This window comes from Desmodus rotundus, chromosome 4 (genome assembly GCF_022682495.2).
Source record: "Desmodus rotundus isolate HL8 chromosome 4, HLdesRot8A.1, whole genome shotgun sequence".
NCBI lineage: Eukaryota > Metazoa > Chordata > Mammalia > Chiroptera > Phyllostomidae > Desmodus > Desmodus rotundus.
Window position 1 is genome coordinate 40,589,085 of NC_071390.1, and position 11,486 is coordinate 40,600,570.

General features: G+C 36.3%; 1 pseudogene; it reads left to right on the forward strand.

Moving 5' to 3' along the window:
- The first annotated feature begins 6,990 nt into the window (after window positions 1-6,990).
- LOC112305659 (U1 spliceosomal RNA) lies at window positions 6,991-7,164 on the forward strand (annotated as a pseudogene).
- The last annotated feature ends 4,322 nt before the right edge of the window (window positions 7,165-11,486 follow it).

The following is an 11,486-nucleotide window of genomic DNA, read 5'->3' on the forward strand; positions in this document are numbered from 1 at the left end:
TTTCCTTCAAAATTCTTCCAGTGCATTTGATAATTGCATTAGTACCTTTGTGTAACTGAGATGGGAGATACTGCCTATGATGTGCTTTAGAACTAGACACAGCAGTTGTTGTGGGAAGAAGTCAGGAGACAAAAAGGGAAATAACTACAAAGATGATAGGATACATGGAAAAAACAAGCCGAAGCTGGTGAGTGACACACTTAGAACATTGTTCAAATCAAGTGCCTGACCTTCAGGACATCCCTAGTTTTGTTGCAGGCTGCTGGGTTTTGGTGTATGGGAGAGGAGATGTGGGAGAAAGTTTGAGAAAAGACTCTCAAAGATGCTGTTTGTAGAGGTAATCCAACAGCCAGCACTGTGGCTCCGGTCCATCATTTTCAGGTCCACTTGTTCAGATATGAAAGCAACAGCAATGACATTGGTGCAGCTGACTTGACTGGCATGACATCCTCTTCCTCCCTCACGGGCCTAGAACATGTGTGCTTGGGCACATGGTTTAGTATTGTGTAGCAACATTTCAGAAACCCATGCTCCCTGGATTATGTCTTTGACCTTCTGTGGGAAAGTACATTTTACTCGCTGCCCCCAAATATCTGTGGCATGGTCAGGGATAAAAACGCCACCAGCACGATGTGATGTTGAATGCTATGAATCGGTTCAGAACACTGTGGATTCAGAAAAATCTCACTTTCAATCCTTACTAGTGCCCTAGCTAATAGTGCGAACTTGGGGAAGTTATCGTCTCTAAGCCCCTGTTTCTCTAGGTACACATAAAGACAAATAAGACCTCAGAGTGTTGAGAAGATGGAATAAGATAATCTGTGTTTTTGGTATAGGGTTAGGACTTTGTTCAACAGAAGATAAAATATTATGACAATTAGTCCTAGGGTCGGAATCAATCGTTATCATTTCTACTGATGGTACTAATTAGTCTGGTTGGGTGGAGTAGTGACACCATGTCATGTCACCAAGACCCCCCTGAAGGAACTAGGTGCTCATTCCTACATGATTGGCAGTGTTGACTGCTGATGGCTCAGGACTACATCCCTCTCTGAGGATTGCTCTCTGATGGAGGAGGCTGCCTTGCTCAGGGTTATGCCCCCTCTGCACGAACAGCTCACATCCGGTGGTTGGTCGATGTTGGGCAGTACAAAGTCCCAGACTCCTTGCCTCAATAAGAACAGCATTGGAGGACTTCCACACTTGAGAGCTTCTTGAGTGACTAGCTGAGGCCGCTGTTGGAACTGCACCTCGGTTTGTCTTCTCCCTCAGTTCAACCCTGCTTTCCTTGCTCCCTCCCAGTTGTTTTTGAGAACACATCTTAGTAAGCCTCGTGCATGTACATCTCAGCATCTTAGGGGTCTCTTTTCTGAGAATGCCAAGGTATATGGGAGGTATCTGCATTTTCCCACATCACTCCCTGGTGTTTCCTTCCTCAAGGAAGGTGTATGAAGTTCCAAGCAGTGGAGCTGCTCAGAGGGCCCCTTGTGTCAACAACAGTTTGACCTGACTAAAGAACAAATGACTGTTTTGTTAGTGTTACCAGAATGGTTCTTTCTGCTTTTCTCTGAAAATCCCAGACTTCCCCGGGCTTTTCTATATTTTCTGTCCATGCAATTTGGTTCATTCCAGATGAACTCAGTGATTTTCTCCCTTGACCCAGGTAAGCAGAGATAGGAGTTGAAGAGAAGACAGCTGCTCTGGACATCAATTCAATATCTTCATTCCTCTGTTTTTTAGGATGAAGTGACTGATGCTCTGCCAAGAGCATAGTGAGGACTGAATGAGGAAATTGAATGTGGGTCCCCAAAAGACTGCCTCTCTGTTGGGTTGTAATTTTAAAGTGGCTTGGGTATTATAACCTGGCAAGCCCACAAGAGGCTTTTGAAAAAGACAAAGAAACAGGTTCACTTTCGTTAACGCTATGACTAGTTTAAATCAATGCCAGATTGCCAAAGTTTGGCTAACTTTAGACTATATCCAGGGCCTCTGGCTTTGGAAGTTTTCCCTGTTAGGTGAACAGTTTTAAATAAATTATATAAATAAACCGTTGTTCAATGCTCACAACATGCAGAACACTGTGTTTATCAATCCAAGGTTTGCAACGGATGAGTCCTACCTTTGAGAGGTCTAGGGTTTGGCTGGAGTCATAAGAGATATTGCACAAAAAAAGTTCAAGCATTTAACTTCAGATGTTCTGAAGGCAATTCTAAAATCATAATAGCTTTCAAATTATATCCCAAGCAAGCTTCCATCACCATCTGCTATAAATGCCTTGGTATGCATCCTTTATAAGGTGAGCAGATTTCTTAGTATTTTAGCTGACTGAACTGAATATTCTCACACACAAAAGTACACCGCTATTTTCCTTCCTTCCTCCCTCCCCCTTCTCTTTCTTCCTTTCTCTCTCTCTTCCTTCCTTCCTTCCTTCTCCTTTTCTTTCCCCTTCCCTTCCCTTCCCTTCCCTTTCCATTTCTCTCTCTCTCTCTTTTCATTGTTGAATATCCAAATCTGTTCTGAGAAAATTAAGGACAATGTAACTGAAATGCTAGAGTCGGTGTCTAGTTTAATAATAATAATAGTAATAATAATAATAATAATAATAAAAGCCCAGCCATGAAAACCCTCAAATATTAGGGGAAAAAGTCCTACTTTCATACAGCAGTATTTTCCTTTGGTAATCTGTCATACAAGCTTTATCAGCAACTATTGGACTCTTAAATCTTTCCAAGTGTTACATGTTACGGAAAATAGGAAAGTTATTAAACTTGTGCCTATAGGGAAATATGAATCATAAAAATCCAATCAACTAGAATTAAAAACTTCAGATTTTATATAATTTATGTTGAGATGAGCAACACTAAAAACCTAAATTTATTAAAAGAAAAAACAGCAAATGAAGTTGTCTTTAGGCATTAGAAGATCTCTGTAGTGTTCAGAATAGTCCACCTCTGGGAGCATTCCTAAATACACAGAAATGGATTATAAGTTCTGTTCAGGTATTGAGGCCATGTTGATTTACCAAAAAGAAAATACATTTTCAAAGGAAAAATATTGTATATCACAATGCTTTTAAAAATTGTTGCTGCTGTTTTTTTAAGCAGAATTTCTTCTTGTCAGATGAAACTATATCTGAAATCCCAATTTATAAAACCAGTGAAAGTCCCACTTTAGTATAATTTATTTCCTAAAATGCATTTAGTAAAATACATTTAAATACCCTAATTAAAGCTTCTTTAATACACACAAAAATTTAATTCAGTATGCAAATTTTATTTATTTCATATTAGCCGCATAATATAGAGAAAATTACCATTCACACAGATAAGGAGCTGAACATGCTATTTTTTTAACATAACACCTTAAATCATGCTATACTTTTCAAATAAAGATGAGAAGAAACATAATGTTTAGAGGTTTGCCACTAAATACTTTAACCTGGCGGCAAACATTAACATATTGTTTTTCTCTAATGTATTGTAATTTGAGATTGGTGTGTATATTTCTTACAAGTTTTTAAAATCACTTTAAAGAAACATAAAAATGAAATTTGAATAAATATTTAGAGATTTCTGAAATACCTCTTTCCAAGAGTAGACAAATCCCTGTTATAGTGCATAAGCAAAAAATTAAAAGTGATCCCTCCCCAGAGTATTAAATTAATGAACATATACAAAGTGTGAGGGTTAGATGTAAATTAGGCCTTTCATCAATTCTTTTCTTTTCCTTTTTAAAAATTCCTAACTCTACTACTGATTCAGTGTCATCTAGGGCCATTTAACCTTTATGAAATTCATTTTCCTCACCTGTAAATTGGAAATAATACCTACCTAATGCGTTTTCATGAGAATACAGTTTCTTTTTTTAATGTTACATCATTATTAATATTATTATTCACTTAATTATTAACCCAATCAATTGGTTGCACCATTCTCCCATGTGCTCCATATAGTGAGGAAAAATACCTTTTTGGTAAGAAAGGCTTTTGTTACAAATAAGGCCTTTGTTACAAAAAAAGGCCTTATTTGTATCAAAGGCCTTTACAAAACCATCTTTAAGGGGAAGCAGGGCATAACCTATTGTGCTTCCTTCCTTTTAGTCTGAACATTTGTATCTAAATCATTAAAATTTAATTAAGTTAGTAAAATTTGATTGAAATGAAGATTTCATGGACTTGAAAGGGATGAACGTTTACGTGAAACTCGAGGTCTGTGTTTACAGCTGCCGGCGGGTCCTCCCTACCTGGATGTCACACAGAGGTCTCTGAACACCCACCTTTTTGCCTGAGCCACCCTGAGAATTCTTTACTCACATGAAAGTTAGATGCCTCCAGTTATATTTGACTTCCTTTTCTTACCCCCCTATCAATCAACTGCCAAACCCTGCCAATGTCCCTGCTTAACCATCATAACCACTACTACCTAATTTAGGCTTTTCTTATGTTCTTACAGAATTAAGTCAATAGCTTCCAAATCCATGTTTTTTACCCTCCACAAGTCTGAACAAAGCACTCTTTTCACCAAGACACATACATGCCTCAGGAGTTGCCTATGGGATGGAGTCCAGGCTTTTCAGGATCTGATCCCTGCCCCTGCCCAGTCTTATTTTTCACTGCCCTCTCCATCAGCTTTACTCTTGCTCATCAGCTTTACGCTTTACTCTTGCTGCTTGTCATTCTTACTGTATACCTCATGGTGTCATTTCTGTCTTTGGATTTCTGTCTCCTTTCATGTAGATTACCCAGCTCAGGCACAATTACTTCCAGGACGTCTTTGCTGAGTGCTGCGTCTCTCTCTTCTCAGCCTCCTTTCAGATTAGTGTAGGTGCTTCTTCTTTGAGGTCCTATTGGTCCCTCTTCATCCCCTATCATTGTACTTAAGACAGAACATGGTGGTTCCGTATTTAGGTGTCTGTATCCTTCTGTGAACTCCTAGAAGAAAAGGCAGTGTGTCTTATGGACTTGGTGACAGGAATTCTTTCTGCCTCCAAGGGTGAGAGAAAAAGATGTTTTTTCACATACGAAATGAGTGAATGTATGAGTCTCCAATAGACTCTTTTTCAGTAAAATCATTCGTTAGTCAATAATGGATTGCATCTATTGGTACTGCAGGTTTGTCAATTGCTTATTTTTAACACAAACTGTTCAGCATTTCTTTTGCCCTGAAGGTTGTCTTTATAGGACCCCACAAAGAACATGTGTGAGTAATCACATCCATCTTCTGTAGTGGTGGGAAGTTTCTGTTTATTATAACAAAATGATTATGGATGTCTGCATGTGGCATGTGCCATGGTGGGTGGCCACATTAGTGGGTGAGGCACAATGTTTAATTAATGGGGTTAGGCCATTGTATAATTAGACTTCCTTACCCTGAATTTTATTGGCAAGCTCAGTGGGACATCCAAGGCAGACTGTATCTCTACATTCCTGAGCATTTACTAGGCCCTTTCAGAGGGCATGGGAGTGTGCCAGTACAATTGTGGGAGATTAGGGGACAGTGGTAGTAAATTTATATGAGAGAGAGAGATTTAAAAGCACCCTCTTACTCCTACCAAGCTTCAGTGAATCTGGATAATGTAAGCCCTTGATTAAACCACAGTAGCAATATAAATTAATAGAAAAGATCAAGAAATGACAGCTCAGATCAGCTCAGAAATGTCAAGGGTTAGAATAGAATCATTCTATTATGAAGAAAACAAGCAAATAAACAAAACCTATGACTAAGAAGTGAGGCACTCTCCATGGTTCAAAGAGGTAGTTGGAAATAAACATGCTATATTTCCTCTTTAGAACCTATTATTTAACATACCCTGCAATTTACTTTTTATCTTATTTATGTCTGTCTTCTTCTCTGCATTGTATGCTACATAAGGGTAGGAGTTTTCATCTTCATTGCTACTGTTTTCTCAAAGCTTAGAACAGCGTGTCAAAAAATAAGCACTCAGTAAATATGTTCTAAATGAATGAATTAATAGTTCAGTAGGATACATTATAGCCATAAAAATACTACTGAAAATGGACCATGGAGAATAGCTAATCTCATGTTCGTTGGATTGCCTTTGGTGATGGTCCTCTCAAGTTGATTAATTCATTTTCCATCTAGAATTTAAGGAAATTATTAAATTCAGAAATTGATCAAGTACTTATTGGGCAGAAGTACTACATCATGCACTGTTTATCATTGGAGTTTTAGATTCTATTTATTTCAAGATCACCCTCAGCCTAGGATTGTTCCATCATGTTACATATGTCTCCATAGAAATAAACATCCCCATTTTAAATATTGTAGGCAAGATTTGCATTAAACCATGAATTGCACACGTAATGGTGACTATCTACTGAATCTGAAACCAACCTGGATTTAATAAAATTTTCTCAAGCCCCAAATAAATAGCCATCATATTCACATATATAAGAAACAAAAACACTTAAAAAAATCAGTTTAACCATCAATATTACAATAGTCTTAATGGAGTTGAGGTTAATTTATTGCACAATTTTATTGGACAAGGAGCTTTTTTAGTCAGATATCAATATACACCAACATCTCTTGAAGTATTGATTTCCTTAAAATATATATCTAGTAGAATTTATAATAGTTACTTATGGAACAGAACTGAATAGATATTGACTCTCCCTGCTTTTTTAGGATTTGACAATGTTAAATAGATGATTTTAGCCCAGTGTTTTATTTTTTCCACAAATAATGTCGGTATGCTACTTATTCAAGTTATTTATTATCTTGAAATAGGCTGGACTTTTTTCCGAGAAGCTAATTTCCAATGGCGTTCCATCTGTCAACATACAGTCTTTTAAGTTGAACATTTCTCTTACAGTCTGAGTTTTGACAGTTATTAGCTCTATACCTTTACATAAATTGCTTTCTGGACCTCAGATTTCTTATCTGTTAAACGGTCTTTATAGTTTCTTCTTTCACTAAAAATCTGCACAATATTTCATAACTATTTGAACAATTTAGAAGATAAGAACAGACACTTACTGGCAAGGGAGACACCATGATCACGAAGGTGGTTTTCCCAGGGCGCGGCTCACCCATTGCCCTCCGGGTGTGCTGACCCCTGCGATTTCCCCAAATGTCATCAATGGGAGTTTGAGCCTTTCAGGAAGAGGAAAGAAGGATCATATATTCGACATGCTTTTTTCCTTCAACTTTTATTTAGGAAATATGCTATTACAGGAAGAGACTGGTAGAATAATAACTCTGTGGTGGAGCAGGTAGGCTCAGTAAGTGTGCATCTGACTTCGCAGTCAGAATATCTGAATTGTCTTGCTGCACACAGATTAACACAACTTCTTCATGATAAAGTATGTCTATTTTTCTTTTGCCTACTTTTATTGTTTAAATTCATGTATTCATTTTGTGATGGAAGTTAATAGTCAGCAGTGTTTGCATATGGGACAATAATTTTCTTTCAAAACCATAGGTAAAATATATTCAGTTTTTGGAGGTAAATTAATTTTCCCTTTGTTTTTCTAAAATTGTACTGGACAAATACATACTATAGTATATAAAAGAGTTATTATTAAGCTATATAATACAAGTACAAATATATGCAACAATACGAATGGGGTATAGTAAGTATGAGTGTGAGTGATGATAATTTTAAGAGTGTATACATTTTTTATACTATAACAGTCCTTCAAAAATTGCATGATATAAATGCATTTAACACATCATTTTAAAAACTTGACATAAGACAGTTTTATGTAAAGTAAAAACTTAAAGGGCTCCCATGTGCTTGTCCTTCCACCCTAGCTTCTCTTCCTGCCTTGGGAGGGATATACTAATAACCTTTGGATGCAAGTTTTTGAAAATGTATCTTCAGACCATTTTGTATTCATTTATACGTATACAAGGTCTGTTCAGAAAGTATCCAGCTGTGCAATATGAAAGAGACATTTATTGAAGAAGATGCAAGATTCAAGAAACATTGTGCATGAGACAATGATGCCTCAGTCCCCTTCAAAGGAGGCATCTTGGGACCTCACACAGTTCTCCCCGTGCCTCTTTTGCTGGTCAAAACATGGCAAAATCCCTTGTTGGAATCACCATCAGCTGCCCCATGGTATTTTCCTGAATCTCATTGACTGTCTGAAATCTCTTCCTTTTCAAAGGTGATTTTAGTTTTGGGAGAAGCCAGAAGTCACAGGGCACCAAATCTGGGCTGTAGGAGGGTCTGAGTCACCTGGGTGATTTGATGCTTCGCCAAAAACTCTGCACAAGACATGATACATGAGTGGGTGCTTTGTCGTGATGAAGCTGACAGTCACCAGTTGCCCATTTCATTGTATTGCGTTTCTCAACTAATGAAGAACATTGAGGTACTACTCCTTATTAATTTTTTGCCTTGGAGGGGCATATCCATGATGGACAACACCTTCTGAATCAAAAAGCACAGTTAACATGGTCTTGATCTTGCTGTGACTTTGCTGCACCTTCTTCTTGTCCATCTTTGAAGTGTTTGTGCCATACTTTTATCTGTGCCGCACTCCTTGCATTGTCTCCGAAGTGTTCTGAATCATCTGAATAGTTTCTGAGGAGGGATGTTCAAGTTTAACACAAAATTTGATGCAGATTCATTGCTCTACTTGCTCAGTCATGCGAGTAAGACTCTTGAATGTGAAACTACACAGTACACATTGTCACTCAATGGTGTCTACCGCCCCCACTGACTAGTGCAATGAAGTCATTGTTCACACATGCACATCCCAGTCCACTCTCCTTGGCTGCCAGGTTATGTCCATGTGGCACAAACTGTTTTTATTATATTAGCAATGGCTGGACTTTTCCCAGACTGACCTCATATGTTTATTTATTTAGATGTTTTAAAAATACATGGGAACTTTTTCTTTTTTACTTGATACTATCTGGAAATCTTTTTTATACGCCACTATTTATATGCTTCCATGGTTCTTTTACTGGATGCATAGGAGTTCATTAATGTAATTTACTTAGTTCTAAATGTATTTATTTTATTCTTCCCCTTCTTTTTGATCTCATGAAACAAGAGATGAATTTTTATGAATTTTATTTTCTTCCAGTGAATCAACTTTATGATGTCTGAGTAATAAGATTATTGATCTTGAAGCAGACTGTATTGATCTAGGGTATATTGTGCATGAGCTGTCAGTTTTCATGAGTAAGAAGAGTCACATTTTGTGGAGTTCATATTATCAGTAGTTGTGATTATAGCACTGGCTTATTTGATAGTCTATCAAATTATGTTAAAAATTATTAAATGATTACTGGACTTGAAGGCCTATCAGATAATCACTATATTTTTTACCATGGTTAAGAAACACTCTAAAATTTTTGGAAAATATAGAAAACACACTGTTATTTCAGCACCCAGATATAACTTTTGTTATCCTTTTGGTGTATTTGTTTTCTAAGTTTTTTTTCTGTTATTGTAGATGTATAAGCCTGGCTTCTGAAATCAGACATCCTGGGTTCAAATACTAGTTTTGTCATTTGCAAGCTATGTGTTTTTAAGTACATTTCATAACTGTTCCAAACCTAAATTTCTTCATAAATAAGATAGAGAGGTATTAGAAACTTCCTCCTAGAGTGTGGGAATCTAATGAAATAAATACATGCAAAGCATTAAGCTTGGCGTATAGTATGTACTCAATAAGTACATAAACAATTTGGAAGACACTGCACATAATTAGGTACTTTCTTTACTCATTTAATATTCAATATATTCTGAATGTCTCCATGTCATGAGTCTCCTTAGTTTAATTTTAACAACAAAATGGCATTTTATCATATGATAATATAATAATATAATGTATAATAATGCATTGTTCATATAACAATGCATTATTACTGGGCAGGTAAACTAGTTTAAAAGTTATGCTATTAAAATAAATAGATTTATAGATAAGTTGTGTATTCTTTTATGATTTAAAATAATGTGTGGCTAAAGCCAATAATATATGCCCAGTGTTAAGAGTTTTGATACATGTTGCCAAACAGAACAACGGGTTTGATGGCCTTTAAAACCCCAGTTTTAAAAATTCAGTGATTTTAATTAAAACAATCATATTTATTGTATTATTTTCTATTTGGGTAAAAGTCTTGGTTAATATTGTAAAACAATAATGGCATAGACTAAACATGGGGTGTCAATGAAGTAACACAAAAACTTAGGGGTCCTATAAGTGTTGTTTTTTAAAATAATTACTTTGAAAGATGGGATATGAACTTATCACATTCACAGTTACATTGGTTGAAATGCTTTTGAAGTTATTCTTTAGCAATTGAATAAGACATGAGCATTTTTATATATTATGGTAGATTATTAATTTCTATAACAAAATATATTTGAACTTAAAAAAATTTTCATCAGCACTGACTTAAAATAAATTTTTTGCAACAGTTTTCCTACTCAACATCCAATTTCATTCTTAACCATAAACATATATTTTTTTCCCAACCAGTGTGGCTGCAAAATATTTGGCTCTGGCCGTAGGTTATGGCTGGTTCAAGCCAATTCTCAGGATGTCTTACAACAATACGTGGTCTTAAGAACCTGCTCTGTCAATAAGACTTGATCAAAAGTCTACTCAGAAGGTATTTGCTCAGGCTTTTGCTTTTCTGATGAAGGGAGATGGTTATAGCCGCCCACTTCGCTTGCTCTTCTCTCTTCCATTTTGTGACCAGAAGATCATCTCAACATCACTGAGCTTCGGAATCCACAGAACTGGCCACTTCCAAAATTCTTGCTTGGGCAGGGGCAAGCTCTCCTACTTATTTAAACTACTGATGGCTTCTCTCTTAATTGATTTGAAGGCATTTATTTATTTATTTTTCTAAAACATAAACCCTGATGCTTTTACAATTGCTTTTAAAACATACTTCTTTAGAGAGTTCATCAAAATTGACTACTCTAGGAGTGTGTATGACTTCATAAAAAATAGATGGGTTTTTAAATGAGTATTTCAAAGAAATTATAGAATTTAGAGTTAGAAGAGACCTTAGAGATCATCTAATTCATAAGTTCTCAATGGTGGTTATTCATTAAAATTATCACTGGAACTTTAAAAAACAATTCATGTTTAGATCCCATGCCCAGGCACTGTGGTTCAGTAGATCTCAGGCAGGACCCATGCACTTGTATTTTTTAAAACTACAGGATCGTTCTAACAGACAACCAGGGATAAAACTTACTGACCAATATCTATGCCTCTCAAACAGTGGTCTGTGGAATAACCTGTGATATGTAGCTTTAGCAACAGGTTAGAATTTTGGAGCCTACATTGGGAAACTAACTTTATGCAGTTGTATTACAAGACAAACCCAAGATCCTGGTAGATAGAAGAAAAAGTCATTGTAAATCCAAGCTTACTGTAGCCAGTTTTCATTCTAGAAAATTTGAATATCAAGAATAGAATTTGATACCACTATTTCAGCTTTCTTGTGCTTCCATGAGAACTTCACCTCTACTTTCACTGCTCACAATTG